The sequence below is a fragment of the Triturus cristatus genome, chromosome 1_2 (genome assembly GCF_964204655.1).
Source record: "Triturus cristatus chromosome 1_2, aTriCri1.1, whole genome shotgun sequence".
Classification (NCBI taxonomy): Eukaryota; Metazoa; Chordata; class Amphibia; order Caudata; family Salamandridae; genus Triturus; species Triturus cristatus.
This window is the reverse complement of record NC_140580.1, coordinates 322,779,580-322,800,405: the sequence shown is the minus strand read 5'-3', so window position 1 is coordinate 322,800,405 and position 20,826 is coordinate 322,779,580.

Here is a 20,826-nt window from a genome sequence, read left to right as displayed (position 1 = left end):
ACATGGAAAAAAATGATTTATGGTCATAAGGCCTCGTCATTGTCTTTGTGATTTTACCTTACTGCACACATTTAATCCCCTGCAACTTAGATTGGTTAATTAATAATTGAGGATTCTCACCATTGCTGCGGAAGAGGGCAGGTAAAATGGCCCATTTGAGGCTCTTGGGAATCATGCCCCATTCCTACTGTTAACAATCGTACTAGCATATATTTTTATAAAGGTATACATGTATGAAGCCTACACAGTGAGATATGCACAATGAAGTGGTGGAGCGTGTCGTAAGCCTCCTAGGCTTAACGACACGCTCCGCCACTTCGGAAAAGCAAGGCGGCACCATATTAACAAGACTGTGGTGCAGCCTTGCGTTTCCCCCTGCGTTGGTGCTAAGTTTAACGACTTAGCGCCAACGCAGGCACCCTTGCACCAGAGTGCAAGAGTGTCTGTGTGCAGGAGAGGATTGGATATGTGTAGGAAGGTGTCTGTTCCAGCACATAAACAATCCTAAAATGCAATTTTGTAACTTTCATGTGTGCTGCTTCATGCAGCACACATAAAAGTTACAAAATGGCATTTTTTAAAAAGGTTTGTTTAGGTACAGGAAGGGACACCTTCCTGTACATAAACAAACAATGGCATTTTGCTGTTTCCATGTGTGCTGCACAAGGCAGCATAATGCATTTTCCTGTTCTTAATTTTGGCGCTGCCTCCTCTGTACGCCACCCTTGTACATAGGAGGCAGCGTCAAATACAATGGGTGTTGCGGTGGAACGCCCACCACAACACCCACTGCACGCCCCTTTCACACTAAACATAGCGTGAAAGGCTACCTTATGTACAAGGCAGCGTTAAGCCACGTTAAGTGAAAAGTGTGTGAAATATCAACAAAATCAATATTTGGAAATTAAAATATGGAGTGCCACACATTTATTGTATGCCTTGAAGAAAGGTGTAGCTGCTGTAGCATATAATTGCAGATATTTTAAAGACTGAAGCAAGGGTAAAGCACCACTTACCATTATTAGATGTCAACAAAGTTTTCTTCCAAAGAAAAACAATGCCGCTGATTGGTGCCCTTCCCGAGATGCCCTAAGGAGGCTAATCACTTTTAGAAGACTACCATATGGCCTAAAGTGAATCCTCTGTAACATATGTCTCAAGTATCTAAATTATGTCCTATGCTCAAGATATGTGGTATTCTTTACAGGTGGCACTATATCTGCACATTCTGCTAGCGTACATACCACAAATTCCATTAAATACTTTGGATGTGCCATCTTATGTTACATAACGTTTTGTAACTGAGCAGTCCTATCATTGCAAATGATTTTGACAGACAGATAGGTACCACCACAGATTTTTACATATACTAACTATAATGATACATAGTCTATAGTGGACGTAAATAAATTTGGTGTATGAAGAACAGAGGTGTGTGAAAGAACTATAGTGTTGAACAAAGAAAGGAGTTAATTTTGTCGTGGATTGCACAATGCAGAAAAATTTTAATGCAATTCTTTTGGACAATGGGCTAAAATTATTGATATTTTAAATATATATTATTTACTGATTACATTTCCTAAGCAAATGCTGCAAAATAATTTCCTACTAAGTGTTCAGACTGGAATATGTGAAAAAAAACACTTGAAGTATCAAAATACCCCGGGACTTAATGCCTGTTCTCTGAAGAGTTTTGCACCATCCTGATCCTTGATTTAATTATATTTCACTCCCAGACATCAAGCAGTCTATACTTTTCAAACTGTTTTCTTCGTCTCTTTAAAGTCCATCCATCCATCCATCTATTGAGTCCAGTTCTCATGTTGTTTTTTCATGGAAAAACTACTGAGAAAGGTAAGTCACAACCTTGTTAAGAGAAAGACAACTGCTAACAAAAGAGCCTTGTGAATCAAGTGTAGGATGATTGCGAAGGGGGCAACATAAATTTAAATATATAGGTCTACATAGTAATGCAGCATAGATATGTGGAATATTTACCATATGCAAGAGCAAATATTATTTGAATCAACAATTTCAACACCTACAAATCAACATGAAAACTTGACAAAGGGCCAATGAAAGTAGATTTGAAGATTGACCTCCCTCAGAGTAGTTAGTACACTTGTATAGTATCTTATACAAGTTGAGTTGCCCCTAGGCACTGATAATGGGTAGTAGTCCTCGTTTTACCCACCTCAGAACATCAAAGGGCATTTCGACCAACTCCCTTTAAAAGACCCCAGGTTTTGGGTCAAATGCCTTAACGAACTATAATAGAGGTTTAAGAGATGTGTCTCAGTGGGCCATACAGAAGAGGAGTCAAGCAGAAGGATTACTGGTAGCTAGGCACATCCGTCTAAGATGATTTATTGCCAGCCCTACAATGCATCAAGTGCCCGCAGCAAGTCTCCCTCAATTCTGCTCTTTCAAGGGGTGCAGGCTCTTCCCTATCTTTGATTTTTTTTTAAATAAATATGTCTAAGCAATTTACCTAACAGCACATATTTCGAATTATGTTGACTAAGAAGACATTTGTTTTATAGGCTGCTCTTAAAAGAACCCAATTTAATATTCCAACACTTCAGGGTAGGTAAGGTACCCTGGACCGTGATTTCTCTGCAGCAGTAAATCGTGCAGGTGCTGCTGAGAAGACACAGTGCGTAGAAGTATTTTCTTGTAAGACTCATGCAGCCAGTACAAGGAAGACTTAACAGCTAGCACTTTGACTGGCCTTTAGTGTAAACAGCTGGTACTTTGACTGGCCTGTGGTGTAAACAGCTGGTACTTTGACTGGCCTGTAGTGGAAACAGTTGGTACTTTGACTGGCCTGTGGTGTAAACAGCTGGTACTTTGACTGGCCTGTGGTGTAAACAGCTGGTACTTTGACTGGCCTGTAGTGGAAACAGTTGGTACTTTGACTGGCCTGTGGTGTAAACAGCTGGTACTTTGACTGGCCTGTAGTGGAAACAGTTGGTACTTTGACTGGCCTGTGGTGTAAACAGCTGGTACTTTGACTGGCCTGTGGTGTAAACAGCTGGTACTTTGACTGGCCTGTAGTGTAAACAGCTGGTACTTTGACTGGCCTGTAGTGTAAACAGCTGGTACTTTGACTGGCCTGTAGTGGAAACAGCTGGTACGTTGACTGGCCTGTAGTGTAAACAGCTGGTACTTTGACTGGCCTGTGGTGTAAACAGCTGGTACTTTGACTGGCCTGTAGTGGAAACAGTTGGTACTTTGACTGGCCTGTGGTGTAAACAGCTGGTACTTTGACTGGCCTGTGGTGTAAACAGCTGGTACTTTGACTGGCCTGTAGTGGAAACAGTTGGTACTTTGACTGGCCTGTGGTGTAAACAGCTGGTACTTTGACTGGCCTGTGGTGTAAACAGCTGGTACTTTGACTGGCCTGTGGTGTAAACAGCTGGTACTTTGACTGGCCTGTAGTGTAAACAGCTGGTACTTTGACTGGCCTGTAGTGGAAACAGTTAGTACTTTAACTGGCCTGTGGTGTAACCAGCTGGTACTTTGACTGGCCTGTGGTGTAAACAGTTGGTACTTTGACTGGCCTGTAGTGGAAACAGTTGGTACTTTGACTGGCCTGTGGTGTAAACAGCTGGTACTTTGACTGGCCTGTGGTGTAAACAGCTGGTACTTTGACTGGCCTGTAGTGTAAACAGCTGGTACTTTGACTGGCCTGTAGTGGAAACAGTTGGTACTTTGACTGGCCTGTGGTGTAACAGCTGGTACTTTGACTGGCCTGTGGTGTAAACAGCTGGTACTTTGACTGGCCTGTAGTGGAAACAGTTGGTACTTTGACTGGCCTGTGGTGTAAACAGCTGGTACTTTGACTGGCCTGTGGTGTAAACAGCTGGTACTTTGACTGGCCTGTAGTGGAAACAGTTGGTTCTTTGACTGGCCTGTGGTGTAAACAGCTGGTACTGTTACTGGCCTGTGGTGTAAACAGCTGGTACTTTTACTGGCCTGTGGTGTAAACAGCTGGTACTTTGACTGGCCTGTAGTGTAAACAGCTAGTACTTTGACTGGCCTGTAGTGGAAACAGTTGGTACTTTAACTGGCCTGTGGTGTAACCAGCTGGTACTTTGACTGGCCTGTGGTGTAAACAGTTGGTACTTTGACTGGCCTGTGGTGTAAACAGCTGGTACTTTGACTGGCCTGCGGTGTAAACAGCTGGTACTTTGACTGGCCTGTAGCGCAGATGTCAAAGCAGCTCCACTTTCTGACTCCAGCATAGATGATTGGGTTAAGGATGCTCTTTAGGACCTATGCCGCACCCAGTGATGTCATATTCCTACAACTTCATCTTGCAGCTTCTATGAGTTTTTAACACAGCATTTAAGAGAGCCCTACCGAGTCCTGTAGACGTACACCAATTACATATGATATTGTCACAAATTTTCAGATGAAGCTGACAACTGCCTTTTAATGTTTGGTAAATTTGGATGCCTGATAAGAGCACCAGTACACATTATAATATCCAATTTATTTCACTGTTTTGTGAGTGATGGGAATGTGTGTCACTCACACATAGCCATGCCAAACTATTCGCACTTTCAGTAATAAAGTAAATGTATTGTTAAACTGTTCCTCAAAGAGGACAACACTCTACTAACTCAGCGAGATAATGAGTTCGCTGCAAACTTCCCTGTGTTTGTTGTGTATGTACACAGATTAGGACTCAGGCAGTACAGTGCCCTCACAGCTTTTTGTCCTCCGCAGTTCTAGAAAAGGAGTGTTATTTTAGTACAAGGATGATCTCTTATTAAAGCGCTTAGATCTTCCAGTGGGGATTAAAGGCTCAAAAAACAGAAAGGTAAAGCACACACGCTACAAAAGCACAGAGGTCGAAGGTCAAATTGTCTACGGTATGCTAAAACGTTGGTGCATGGAAGAGCTGTCAGTTAACTTTACATTGTGCACTTGTTTTTAACATTTAGAGACATTTTTAGTAACCCTTACACTGCCAGAACGTCAATGCAAGTCTATTTTGCAGCATGTTTGACTTCAGCGCAGTGGCGACAAAGCAAGTAGTGTCATGTTTATCTAACTGCAAAACTGCCTGTCATTTGGACTGGAGCTCATCTGATTGCGAGATCTTTGCAAAAAAGAGTACAACCAAGCTATTCCTCGTAAATCAATGTATGTGTATATTTTTAACAAAAAACCCCGGTGCATGTATACTCTTTGTTAAGACTGGAGCAAACTCATATCACACTATTTTTGCAGCTTACTTTTTAGGTCTGGACTAGAGACCACCACAACGTCTTGCCAGCCCGATGAATACAAAGAAATGTATGAATAGAAATATGTATATAATAGAACGGTTTTGGGTCAGCCTCCTCATCCATTGGTCTGTTCAACTGTCATTCACATATTGCTTTCTCCCACAAATCGGCCTACTTTATATGCAATTGTTAATTCTTTTTTAAATGTTGCAATTTAAAAGTGTTATTCCACGCATATTATGGCCACATTTAGGAAGTGTTTCTTTTTTCCCTCTTCATTCTTGCAAAATAAAATAAAATGCAGAAACCATGAGATTAGCTTGGCAAGTCCAGACCTATTGGCTTTGCCAATACGTGTTTAAAATTTGAATTTAAGTATTTAATATAACACAACCCAGCTCAAAGAAGCAACAGAGCGCTTTACAGAGAACATTATTGCAACAGGAGCATTTCAAGAAGAGATGCTGCACAGAGAACAGTATGGTAAGTGGGGTCACTTCAAATCAAATTACAGCGGCCAAGGCATGTTTGTAAGGGGGTAATGAAGAGAGTTATTTGGGACAACACGTTGTTCAGTTGGGTACACTTATTTACAATTTGAGGAATAGAGAGTTAAAGGGATCCGCCAAAAATCACAAGATTTTTTAAATCAAAGGCCAAAGCTGACAGTAGGCTCTATGTCTCTGGGTTTCAACGCCTAAAAACAAGGCTGTGCAATGGTGCAAAGAAAGCCATTTGGAACCATTCCTTACATTTCCATACATGTTATATGTAAAACATCATGGTGAGAAAGGTGCTTACATAGGACAACAAACACATCAGACAGTTCTAACACAGTTTTTGCTGTATACAAAGTTAGTGGATAAAACTCTATTGTTAAGACAATATTGCTTGTACCATATTTCTCTAACATAATTAATGCTTATAGAGAAAATGAACTTTTTTTTTTTAAACAAAAGGTAGTTAATAAATTCGGATTTTAAAAATTAAAATCATAATTCATATTAAACATGTGTGTTGCATATAGTTTCATAAACCACTTTTCTCCATTTTCAATGATACAAAAACCTTTCAATCATCTTGATGCAAAATCAGCAAAATAGTTCAATTGGACATGCCACTTTTTTTTTTTTGCACCAGTGCAAAGTTTATGTGCTATAGTCCCATAGCTCCTCCTACTTACATAAAAATGGGAGGACATATGTCCTAGCTGCAGGCTTTGGAACTGACCTCAGGTTAACATCCTGTGATTCTGGGGAAACCACTTACTCTCTCGTGCCTTAAAAAATGTGCAATGTCTGGTTCTCATGGAAGGTGCTCTGCTGCCCTATGGCCAAGTTTGCAGTATAGAAAACTGCAAAAAATTATGTAAACAAAAAAAAATTAACAGACAGGACTATAGCTGGTGACACGAACCATGGGAGCAGATTAGTTGCTTTGTTTGATATAAGGTAAACAACACAAATATTATGAGCTAAAGTTTCTCGCTAAGTGAATTTGTCAAAAGCTTTAGCTCTAGAACGAATTTCTTCTTTTTCCATCGTACAAGCAGGAAAAATGGCGAAAAGTGGATTTGCTCTATATTTTGCATTGGACCCAAAAATAGAGCACATCAAAAGATGGAAAATGAATTTGCCCTAATGCATTCTCACACATAATCCTATTCAGACAGAATAAACAATATTAGAGATGGGAAATGGTTCCTAGTCAATCAATCAAATGAAACTTTATTTGAATAAAAATAGCCATAAAAGAATAGCACAGATAAAATGTAAATAAGGTGCCCAGTCATTTTGTGTCTTCACACAAACATGCAATGAAACATTTTTCAAGGGTCCATACTCTAGGCAAAGACATGCATCAATACTTGGAGTATTCTTTTCTTCACACTTATTTCGTTGTTTTCTCACATATGTTGGGCAGTTACTCATTTTAGTGATTTTGCATTTTGATTTCAATTTCCTCATAATTCTTTACTTGTATTATGAGCACTCACTGCCTTGGAACTGTCCTCTCCTAGGTACAACCAACTTTTCGGTCCTTATGGCCTGCTGGACAAGTCCTGTATAAAACCAGGAACCCTGAGTTGTCATTCCATATTCTCGAGTTGACCAACTTTCTTATTGTGAGAAAAATCACTTCATCAACATCTGCCTCAGATGTCTTATGTGTTAAAATAGGGTGTGCAGAAAAACAAGGTAACTTCAGCATTAAGTTCTTCACAACAAACTGGAGATTCTTATTAACAAGTATGGTAGGCAGAAAACTGATAAAAGCCAGCCCTTCTGGACATCCTTCAAGCTATGTTTATAAAGCAGCTTGCAATTATTTTCTTGTATGTTGTTGCCTGGGACTTTAACCTGGCTGCATGTTACTTTAACTTAACCCTGCTTGTACCTCTGTGCCAATGTCATTCATTTGTAAAGATGCAGTGCTAACACAAATGTGAAAGAAGCCAAGCATGCCTAGCAAAGGCCGGGTGCATGCACCCAGAGTTGAAATCAAATCTTAATAATTAATTAAAATGTTATTTGTTCAATAATAACCAACGTAGCAAACCCCCTAATAAGAATACAAATCAATTAAGAAGATTTTAAGATCATGATTTTGCAGTGAATAGAATTGCATATTGCCAATTGAATTTTGTATGTATATTTTTTATGTCTTTTTCATTTTTTTGCCTCTATACTTTCATGATCATTTTTAATATCGGAGAAAGATGGTTTGATTGATTGAATACAAATTATTTTCTTCCAGCCTTGTACGTCAAAATGAAAGGTAGACTATTTTTTTTCTTAAAATGTAAAAGTTGGGTTTGAGTAACAAAAAAAGAATGCACTGGTTAAAACAAAGAGCAAAGGAGAGGTGCAAGGAACTCAGAAAAGGATTTACATAAACGCACACGCACATGTGTGTGTATTGATATTCTATATAGTACACACGCAGATACACCAACTGTAATATGCTATTTATTACCACTGTTGAGTGTGGAGAGAGGTCATGACTCACAAGAGGTGAAGCCTCGAGTGAGTAACAAAGCCTCTTCCTTCCCTTAACAATGGTAATAGTCTATTATACTCTGCACAGCTGCATTCATGGTTTAAATCATAGTATTTTGTCATGTGTACTTTTTTTTTTTAAGTATTTAAGTAAAACCAGGATCCAACGTTTTAAATTTGAGCAGTTTGGTAAAATCACATAGGAGAGATAAATATCTATATGTGGAGTTGTTTGCATGTGTAAAGTAAGTTTTACAGCCAATCTGTGAGGTCATAAAAAGTGTTTATCTTATGTCAATGTTGTATTTCTGTGGTCAAATGTGGCCTTTGCACTGTACTAATAAATTCGTGAATTGTGTTTATTTACACCGTTCCTCTAAATAATACACTATTGGGCCACATTTATTTTCACTGACTAGAAATATAGATAGGCAGATAGATATTGTGAGGGGATTGCTGTTGCCCATAAAGATCTTTGTTAAAACACTCACACACACCCTCCCACCCACTCCCGGGCGGTAGGAGGGTAAAAATGCAAGCTTGCACAAAGGAAGAAATACAGATGTAGAGTGAAAAGCAGGTCAGCACTGTCCAAGAGTCAAATCCTCACTTCTTAAGCTTCTAAGAAAAGGTTTGATTCCAACAAGAACAGAAAACGTATCAGAGCATTGTGTAGGAGTCATGGATCTGAAATCACTGCACACATAACATACTGTCCTAAACGTGGTATGCAAACATTCTCTAAAAAGAAATGACTGCTAGATTTGTCATACATTTTGTATATTTACAAACTAGGGGATATATGCAAATTTAACTTGTTGTCATCTTTATTTTCTGAATTTTTCTAAATGTTTAGCGGTTTGTATTACTGGTCACTGTAAGGGACTCAAACTGCGAAACAAGTTGCTCTCTATTTAAGTGATGATACCTTGCTGAATTAAAAAGAAAATTGATTTTTTGCATGTTTACTAAATTTGAAGTGGACATGAAGAAGTATGCCTTTAGACGGTGCTTTGAAGTCCGAACACTCTTGCTGTGTTACAGTTGCTTGATGTTTTCCTCTGCAGCAATCGAAGTTGCAAAGAAAATGATCCTTGATTCTGAATTCTGAAAATAATGTGAAATGCACCGAAGAGCAACTTCTACCAAATAGAGAAAAGAGCGCGACGCGTTGTCCCGGTGGCAAGAAATATAAACACTTAACAACTGTGAAATAGCCTGAAAATTGCAGCGATGTTAAGAGGCAGAATTAAGAGCCAGGAGGAAAAATCTCCAGAACTTTGAACTAAATGTTAGTATGAAGAATTGTTTCGATGTTGCTGTTTTGGGCAGAATTGTGCAACAAACCTACCTGCTTTCCTCAATCCAATATTCACCCTTTCATATTCGTGAATTTGGCCCTTGGTATACGACATTTTCTCACTTCTCCACGCTCAGCATTTGAACAGAAAGTGTGTGAAAACAAATCGCTCCCGAAGCTTATGTCAGCTTGTATCTATTGTACACGCATATTTGTGCACACCGGTGTGCACAGAGGCATTGTTGCATTCTTGCACAACGTCTCCAGGGGGCACGGAACCGTGCATGCTGCTACGATTCATGGTGCAATCAAGAAGGAATAAAATGTATTTTCTGCAAGTGGGAGCATTTCCTCGTCGACGCTCATGTCGTGAAACCAGCGGCGAATCTGCCTGTTTCCACCTCAACACTTTCGTTCCCTCCCGCCCCCCTACCCTGGCGAGGGCCCCCTTCATCTCCAGCTGTAAGCTTCACTAACTCTCCCAACAGTTGTGTCCACTAACCCAGAACCTACTGCCGACGAGAGCTCGGATATTACCATCCGCCGTCGGTGAGCCTGCATCTAGTTAGAAACGCAGTCGAAAGATGCATGCAATCACCCTGTAAAAGGAGAAAACAAACGGAGAAATTCTGCTTTGCATGATGTGCAGTGTCATTTCCAAACTACAGTGTCACTTCAGTCTCAGAGATCCTGGGTGTGTCTGCATAAAAACACAGTAAACAACAATTTTCCTCATCCCTATTCCACATAATGCTATTTTAGTAAATGTAATATGTCAAAGTTCACTATCAAAGTTGGGAAAATTTACAAATCTTGGCAAATTACGCAGTTGTTTCTGGCTATTCTGTAGATCTTACAAACGTCTTCTAAAAATCTTCAGTAACAGAAGACAAGCTTCAACTGTGCGCTGATTCCAAATTGATCATTATGGCCACCCAATCATTTAACGCACGGTCAAGCGCCAGCCGGGCCAGAGCCAGAATGTCTTTTTGAATAGAATTTAAGGGAGGAAGGAAAAGGCAGGTGGTAACATCAATGGAATTTTGCACAAATGAGTAGAGTTTTGAAAAATGATATCATGCAAAGAGAATGACTTGGTTATTAAAAAAAAATAGACCCCGGTGCAAATCAGTCAGCGCTGCGCAGATTAAAGTGAGAGTTTTTCCAATTTAGCTCAACGGGCAAAGACGAGGTAGTACAGATTTTCTGGCTCCAGTCATATGATGGAAACGTTACCCGCTGCTACATCGACTGTATGTGCCAGGTTCTCTCCCATCTCTCCACCGTCTGCAAAAAGTCACTTCTTGGTCTAAAGGTTTTCACAGTTTGTACTGTGAAACTGTCACTCATTCACTCCTCTCTCCACCCCCTTCCAACTCACCCTGTGTTCTAAAGCACAACTAACTGGCAAAAACCTGATAAGACTGACACAAAAAGCATTCAGCGGGTTGAATCATGTGGACAGGAAAGGGAACCGACCGCCAAGGCTCTCTGCAGCCTAACACGCGACTGCCTGAAATGGTCGCCAAACCACAAAGAGCAAAAACAAAGAAGCAGATTGTCAATTTATGCACTACTGATCATTGAGGGTCATATATATATAGTTACACAAGCTTCTGTGATTCAGCATTAGTGCCAAAGAGTGTAATGTATAGGTTAACAATGCAAGACTATAGGTGCTTTGAAGAGTGACCAGAGGGAAAGGATGAATGCGGTACACTTGTTGGGCTATTATACTTTTATTAGAAGACTGCTTAGTGATGCTAACTTAGATGATATAGATAATTAAACATGAAGCAGGCAACCTATATCTACTATTCACATAACAGCATAAGAAAGAATAATTACTTGACATAACGTTTTGTACTGAACTATGAAAGTAAATAGGAGGATTTTAAATGATATTGAGCCCGATACATTAGGGAAGCATGTCAATTTAAAGAGCACTTCAGAGGGAGCTCAGATGTTATCCACCTATTATGTTTTTGGGGAATCATACTCCACATTGAAGTACATTGGGCTAATAAAATCAGCAAAATATGTAAAGAACTTAAGTACCACTTTTTGGATGTTTCCATTTTCTCCCTCAAGCACGTGGAAAGATTCTCCAGCTTGTGCAATATGATGCAATTTTGCCTAAAAATATGAACTGCAGTTTGAGAGGACTTCAAACTCATTTTCTCGAGAGTTGACATTCTCCTTCAGGATTACATTTGGAAAACAACTACAAAATATGTTATCTTAAAGAACATTGTGAAACTAATGTTGGCCAGGACATCATTAGTCTAAAGTTTATTTCACAAGATTGAATGGGGATTTTCAATGTTTCCCAGATAAAGCAGAGGCTTCCACATGTTTAGTAATGAGTAATATCCATCTGATAATATGCCCAGTTACAGCCTTTCAGATGGTCTGAAATAGGAAATGCTTTGTCCAGCAGCACACATGACTAGATTCGACAAGTCGTACAAGGGGTATGCATGGCCTCCAAATGGACATTATGAGGTATGTGTAACTTTAAGGGGAGCAGCTCACCTACACCATGGAATGGGAAAAATTAACATATAAAACATTGTAATTATTCTTCAGCCAGTCGTAAATATTCTCACATTTGTGATAAATAGATGTGAGTTGTTATACTTGTATATGAGACAGATACTTTCCAGATGTGGGAAGTTCTTTAAAAGTCCCAGGGCAACCAGGAGTGACTGGGCTCAAATAGTGTCAATCAAAGCCTTTTCCCACTGGTGCCCTGGGCTAAACTATATTCTTGAGCCCAACACGGAGCACTAAGTACACCCCTTTGACACTTGACCCTCAAGGTAGTGGACTTAAACTGTTCAAGGCTTACTCAGGGAGGTAGTTTGGGCTTAGAGACTCAGAACTCAATAAAACATCTGATATCAAGTAATAAATGACTGTGCAGCCAGTACTTCAGTTTGTAAAAGAAAGTGTAGCTAATAACTACAGTTAATTACAGAACATACTAAACTATACCCTGTAGTAAGGCCTTACATGGTAAGGTTGATTGGCCCTTGGTGAGTCATGCTCCAAGGGTTCTTCCTCAGGCCCAAGCAGCAGCTGCTTTCAGAAACAAAGCTAGAAGCCCATCGGGTTGCAATGACAAGTCAGATGATGCTGATGCCTTCATTCATAACAGTAGCCGCCCCTTCTTTGGCAACTGGAACCTCCAATTGCGGTTTTAAGTTAAGTGCCTCACACTTCTAGGCGCTAACTTTTAGTAGTGGGATCTTCTACTAAGCACTTTGATGATCTTCAGAAAGGTCACTTAATCTCAAGCAGTGCATGCTGCAGGTGTTCCTGTGAGCAATGAAGGTACACCATGGGTCACATCAACCATCACTGTCCTCCTTTTCGAGACAGCATCTTTCTCATCCAAGGACACCTCCAAAGGCTCTCAGTAGCCAGTAATATCCTTCCTTAAAGGCAGGCTGCAAGACAACTTCTCCTGCCAGTGTATCACATTTCCCATATTCTGGCCCAAAGATAGAAAGGGGAGTTAATGGTGAATACCACAATCCTAGTACATAAAAGTGTTTCTTCACTAGCCCGGAAGTTTCAGTCCCATCCATATACCAAGAAGCAGGCAGTAGTTATGAAGTCCAACAGTCAGTTCTGAGGACAGTTCTGAGTGGCCCTGTCCTTTTTAGGTCTCGCTGAGCCAGCGCATGCGCTGCTCTGCGAGAAATTTAGTCTGTGGGTTTTCAAAGTGCTGCCACAGGCTTTTGGTGGCCTAGGGCTTACGTTCATCCGAGCGTGCACGCGCGCAGCCGCCATGTGGTGTTCTGTCAAGGCTCATGAAGCCTTGCGTGCCTCAATGAGCTTTCACTTTCATGCTTGTTTTTTTTTTTTGGGCCCGGTGCTACTGCCCCTTTAAGAGTGACCTACAAGTCAGCCCGGGTATGAGCACGTCTGCCTGACAATGCCGCCTTCACTGGTGCTGCTGCTGCCGTATCTGGTTTCAGTGTTCCTCTCCAAGGGTGCCACCAGAGCTCAAGGTAGGCATTTTTTTCACCGCGTCTGCCATAGCAGAAAAAAACAGAGAATCCATTTTAGATTATACTGAGGCTTTTCCAGGATAGAAGCGTTTGTGTCAAACACAGAAAGCCTCCTTCTTTGATTTTAAAAGAGGCGGCAATGCTTTGACAAGCCAATGTACCCATTACTGCATAGAATGGGGTTTCTCAGGAAGTAAGTGTTTTTATGTATATTAGCGTGCAGTGGAATGGTGGCTGTAGGCGGCTGCCTGCCCTCCCCCTCCACATGTGCACACGCAATCTGGCTGGCTGCTTTTTCACCCTTTCGATTTACTCAAATGGCTTTCGGTAAGGCAGGCTGTTGTCTCCAAACCCCCTGCTTCCCACACATCGTTACATTGATTAACATTTCAAGGAGGGACGAAGGCCGTGTCAGGGAGCATTTAGTGCCACACTGATTGCTATTAAAATGTTAAAGAGTGGTTATTTTAGGTTTCCTTGCCTACTTATAAGGGAGTATTTAGATGACACTGGTGAACCCTAGCGAGATCTGAGCCGCTAACACCAACAGACTGATTATTGACACACTTATCTATCTGTCTGTCTGTCTCCCTGTCACACAAATTTGACTTGGCCAGTGTTGTAATATATATATACTATATATAGATTATCTTTGCTGCCATTCTCGACTTTTTCCTCAAGCCATCAACCCTTCGCTTCACCACACCCTCGCCCCATGAGACACCTTACTCCCACCTTTTCCTGCTTCTACAGGGAGATTAAAACATTCACCCTGTGAGCTCTAAACTCAGATCTTCTCGTAGCTGCTTCTCGCGGCCTGCCACAGCAGGGAATCCGCCCCAGCACTAGTATGGGTAAGCAAATAAAAGGGATCCCGTAGTTCTCAGTGACAGGGGTAGGAAACTCCTGACTTAAACTGTCAACAAGCATTTGCAATGCAATCAGGTCTGGCATTTGTGAAAGTTGGACCTATTGGCGTTGTAAATGACTGTTTTTTTACTTTTTTTTTTGTTTGCAGTGGAGTGATCATGTTTGCATAGCGCTGTTGCCATTCTTGTGGGGTTGCAGCGCTGGAGAACCAGAAAATGGGAAATGGGTTACGAGGGAAGGGAGGTGGAAAATAAGTGACACAAATGGAACAAGCATTGGCATAGCCAATAGGTCTTGCTTTTGGGACCTTATAAGTGTTTAGCCATGCAACAGTTGATGTTGTTACACCAAGGATATTGTGCTGCATAACTAAATACTTATAAGGTCCCAAAAGCGAGACCTATTGGCTATGCCAATGCTTGTTTCTTATTCCACTCAGACTGGCCCAGCCAAGGTATCTGTTACAAGGTACTAGGAGGAAGGTGCGGTGGAGCTGAGATTCTCCTATCAGGAGAAACCAAAATAAGTACAAAATAAAAGCAGACTTTCCCACTGAACTACCAGTTAACCCAGGGGGCAGCCCTTCCAATGAACAATGTGTGGGGAAAGGGCAGAGGAAATCAACCCAAGCTTCAAAGAGGCTCGGTGTATTCTATCCTCAAATGGTAAAAGCCTGACCCACTGCAAATAATACCTGGAACGTCTTCAATGAGTCCAAAATTCACATCGGCAGTCTATGGCCAAGTGTGTCCCATAATCCACACACATTCTTTATACATGCAGGAAGGGAAATACATGCTACATCCATGTTTTAAATGGATGGGTGAAGAAGTCATTCACAGAGGACTGAACAACCTATTTAACAAGCATTGGCATAGCCATCAGGTCTCGCCTTTGGGACCTTATAAGTGTTTAGCCATGCAACAGTTGATGCTGTTGTACCAATGATATTGTGCTGCATAACTAAATAGTATAAGGTCCGAAAGGCGAGACCTATTGGCTATGCCAATGCTTGTTCCACATGCAGCCAGGACCGATGCTGGGAGCTAAATACCTTTTTTTTCCTCAAACGTTTGAGTCCGCAAAGAGTGCGACATCAGGAATGATAGAAAACTGATCCCAAAGAAGATTACGGTTTCTTGGAAAACGTTTGCAGGCTGGGTTAGTCAACAGAAGTCTACGGGCGATATTGCTTCATTGTAACATGAAGATGAGTTCCAAAAAGCCAATACGCTCAAAATGAAAGTAATGCCCATCAGATGATGGTGTCACCTCCAAATGATGGGCAGTAGAATGGCAATGACATATGCCTGTTACGTTGCTTGGACTTCGGTGCAAATCACACGTCTTTAAGCGGCGGCTAACACGTGGCAACTTCAATTCCAGACTGAAAGCCAGAGTCCCTCACCTGCTGAGCCAGAAGCTGGCAGCGCAGCTTCTGCCGCTCGCGGATCTCCTGCAGGCGCTGGTTCATGATTTCAGTGTCTTCTTGCTTGCCGCTAAGTTCCAAACAGGAGGCGGTGCACACGTCACGCCTGGCGGTATTACGTCACAGAGTTCCGGTGCGCACACTACGGACAGCCTACCGGAGACACTCACAGAGGTGACAGAACTAGAGAAGGGCTTAAGTGGTAGATATGGTGGAATCTGGTGGCCATCTTTAATGAGCATCACTATATAGATTGCATCGCAAGCTGCAGTTGATGTGGGGAAAAGGAGATCAAAAACTAGCGTTTTGCAGGTCTCTGCTCCTTGTATTTAAAAGAAACTATATGTCCTAGGGTTCTATAGGAAGATGTTGAACAGAAAAAATGTAGCACAGTTACGAAATAGTTATACGTCCTGCATATGTGATGTAGTATAAAACCACATTTTAATTATTTATGTTTTCCCAGAACTTTCACATCCATTGGTGTAGTTCGTAGATGTACTCCTAGCTGTCTGTGTACAGGAAAGTGGTGACTTAGTTGCCTTAATTAGAGAAGTTCTTCCGTGTTAAGCTCGTCTACCATTACAATATACAGAGACTTCCCAGTCTCACTCATTGCGAGTGTTGATAACTTGTATGTTATGTTAAATTACGTTATGTGTACTTGTAAAGCACACAACTTGCCTGGGTAGGTATCCTGGTGCTAATAAACAAGCAATGCTCGCGGGAAGCCTCACGCCAGCTTCTGGGGTCGAGCGGTGGCAGCGCGTGCCATGGCGGATTCCTCAGCACTGCCGCCTGGTCCTTCAGCCTGTCTGGGAAAGCACAAAGATGGTGTCAGGCTGTCCACATGCGCGTGCATTTTTTTGTCCCTACGCGTGCATGTTTAGCTTTGCCGATGGCGAGAGCAGCCATCTTTGTCCATTTAGACGCGTATGCATTCAGCTTTGGCTGAATCGATTACAAAAGGTGCTCTCCATGGCGACAGCAGCACATGCGCTGCTTTCGCCAGGCGAGACCTAAAAAGGTTGGAGAGGCCCGCAAGCAGCTCTACTTGGCAGGACAGGGTAAAAAGGTCTGCCCTGTCTCTATAATCGTTATAACTGCCAGCACTGTCAGGTTCTACATCCCTCAAACTGATAAGCTTGGTAAGAATATATACAATGTGTCCTCACAGACCAAAGGTTCTACTGTGGGTTTCCGTCTAAATTATATACATGCCTCCAGCAGATATGCATGATCGCCATATGTGCAGAAAGGGGGGGGGGTCAATATCTAAACCTTGCTATGATAAACTTAGGGAAGGGGCTCATGTTATCCAGAGAGATTCAAGGCCCCTTCGCTGTCCTTACGACCACTTCTTGCAAAAATCTTCATCAGGCACCTCATGCTTCTGCAAGATTCTGCAAATAATTTTTATGAAAATTGTTTAGCAAATTCAAATATGCAAAAAAACTGATAAAAGACAATTGTTGTGATTTATCTTAAACTGCAATCTTTTTGTGAAAATGTGATTTGTGATCCCCTACTGTAATGGCTAATTATGTATGGTTTAAAATGTGTAAAAATAGTCACACAACGAGGATGTACATTTGGGTATTGCACAATTATTATTTCGTGTTCAAGGAGATCGAAAGGCCTGCCAGGTGAAACCTTGGTGTTAGTAATTCTAGAGCCAACCATTTCTAGTTCTCTACAGTATAGCTGCAGAATGGGTTCTTTGTGCCACATCAGAAGGTTGCAGCCTGGAACAAGAAGACTGATCTATTTTCTATTTTATCTTCACCTGTCTCTGAGTCTAGAGCCTTTGAGGAACCAATGACTTGCTGCTTGGCCAATGTGGTTCAAGCTGCTTTGTGGCGACAACGAGTCTACCTATAAATAATAGCTGATGTACATATAATTATCCAGGATCCTCTCTTTTTCAAGAACATTTTCCTACACCACAGTGGCAGAGCAAACTAAACTGTCCATCACATTTTGTGACTTGAACCGATTGCCTAATGAAGTTACCACCTCCCCCTCACTCCTATTCCATCTCAGTCGTTTTCAAATCCTCTACCCCGAACTTCCAGGAATGGAGCTGCAAAATGATCATCAGTTATAAAGCAGAAAAAAGGTGCCAGGAGATGTGGATGGGTGGTGACAGTGTAGCAGCAGGTTGGCTGGGGGCTTTGTCTTGTGGACGGTGCAGGGGCAGTGAAGCTCCAGAGAGGAACATGTTCGCTTGGGAAGGAAGCAAGAAGGCAGCTTTGGACTTTGCCAGGCCAGACGGAGAGGGACTGGGGGATGGCACCTAAAAGGTACACGTCCATCACTCCTCTTTGTACAGAAGCAGAAAAGTTACATAGTTACAGCCTGTTTCTTAAACTGCAACAAGCTCGTATTAATGTGGTCTATGAGTCTGTGGTATTTGCATAGCATGAACCTAGCCGAAGGCAGCTGAGTGCTGTGCAGGGGCAGAGTCACAGGTACTGTTACCAAGCGATGGACAGCTCTCTGGGTTCTGTGTTGTCGCTTCATAGAACCTCCACACCTCTTGAAACTCTGATTAATTTTGACTTCAATATGGTAGCCCAACCAATGGCGAATACAACACTTTATTAGTTGCTGCTTTTTTTCTTCTCCGAAGAGCCTGAGTTCATCCTTGTCGGATGTGCACAAACATCAATTACACTTTGAAGTAGGAGTAGTAATGGGCAAGATAGAACAAATAGGCTTTTAATTTTATTTAAGCCCTTCCTCCTGAATGTGGGAAGAAGAATGCAAGTTGGGAGTTAAGCTCTTTCAATGATCAAGATGTATGATGATCGACTCACAAGAAATCAACATGAGTGCATCAAATGCAACTGATAAGTCTAAGTGCACTTGGCATTGATGCCACCACTCTAATGTGCTGACCTCTCTGGCATTCACCATTTGATTGTAAGCTTTAAAAAGTACCCATCAACATGGGCATACACTCTCAGGTACTTGCTATGCTGCATGTATGAAGATGATATTCTGCTGTTTGTCAGAAGTCTTGGCCTCCATCCTGTGCACAGTACATAGAGTCCGGCAACATATATAATGCCCAACATCTACTATGTGTCCCCATTTACTGTCAACATCACATAAAAGGGCGTGGCCTCTTGCCATGCCTCGCAATATACTTTTAACCTTTATGTGCTTTGTATGAGGCACAGCCTCCAGCTGTGCATTGGCCACAGCACATATTAGCCTTGCTGCAGGAAACGCTATGCAGCTGCAAATCACCTGCATGTAATAGACACAATTGTGCTAGTGTGCAACTAGTGCAGCAGGTGCCTGTAATCCCTACTGAGTATGTACAGTGCACTCTTAGGTGCTGTAGAAAGTGTATGGCGTAAGGGCAGCCGATTTATCTTTGCAATACACAGACCTGGTCAACTGTATTCTTTCTATCCATAATTACTGTGCATAGGGCGTGGCATCAGGCCAGGCATTGTGTATGAAGCACACCCCCAGGTATTGTGCACAAGGCATGATGAATTACGAGAATAGCACATTCTCGGGCATGGCCATTCCATAACTGGTAGAATGCACAGATGTGCATGATTGCAGGTCATTTCATGTTGTCCTAAGTAGGACCGGCGCTAGGCATGGGCAGCGTGGGCAGCTACCCAGGGCCTCGCACTCAGCCCACCAGCATTGGGCCCCGAACCAGTGCAACACACCACCAAACCTTGTGTGCCCCTGCCGATCCCATTGATGAAAGGTGTGTGATTGCAATTGGGCTCACAGGAGGGGGTGCCCTCCCTGGGCCTCTCAGGGATGGTGTGGGGAGGCCTAGGGGAGGGGGGACACTTCATCTTGTGCCAGTTGCAAGGGGATGCATTTTGTCCTGCAATTAGGCCTCCTGCCTGGCTGCCCACTGAGAGACACTGTGGGACACCCATTGACAGCACTTTACCGTCTGCACAGTTTTAACTCTCAGCCCCCAAGCTATTCTTACACCTCCAGCCCAATATGAGCTATAAAAGAGGTGCTTGTAGGTGGCAGAGAGGAGAGCTGGAGTCTGCACAAAGCAGCTTCCGGAGTCCTGAAGGTGTCACTTATGTAAATTAGAGGGGCCTCGAAAATTCAACTCCGCCTGGGGTCCCAAAAATCCTAGAACTGACCCTGGTCCTAAGTGTAGGTGTATGAGGCAAATAGCATGACCACAGGCTGTGTCATGTGTATAGAACACAGGTGAGGTTTTGGTGTCACATCTAGTTAATTTTCAAATGTTTCTCCAATTTGACAATGTGTCAGAACTCAATGTCACTTTCATCACATCCTCCTTTGTAAATTCTGGGTGTCCAGCATAGGTACCCCAGCATATGGCACCTAAAAGGTAATCCAAATCGCGATATTTTGACCAGAGAAAACTTCTCACACTCCATTACTGTCAGGCTCAAAAAAATGCAGCTGCATTTTCTCAGGCGCTTAACCATTTCTATGTTGAGCTCGTATTAGAAAGAAAATTATTCAAAATTGTTCAAATAAATCATGAAGGGGCATTCTTTACTTTGGGTCACCTTCAATGTAATTTCCAATGAAAGTTGAAGAGTTTGATGACTAATGATCTTCAAAATTTAATTTTAGTCATTTTGATAGAAAATAATACAAATGTATATATCCATCCCCAATACATTTCACACACACAGTGCGCTTCTTTAGCGGAAGATATCTCTATAAGGACACAGTGTAGGAAAGTGCCCTTTTTGTATGGTCACCCCATACCGTTTGCTCCAATGCTGATGGTTTTGACTCTGAAAGGGCACTAGAGCCTGCTAGCCAGGGCCCAGTGCCAGTACGCTCTCCCTAAAAATGAAATGATGTATGTGAATTGGTAATCCTAGTTGGCATGGACTTTACACCTCTTATATGACCCTGTTAAGTGGTATCAGTGGTACCCGGGCATGGAAGTTAAAGGAGTCACCAGGGCCTGAAGCACTGATTGTGCCAC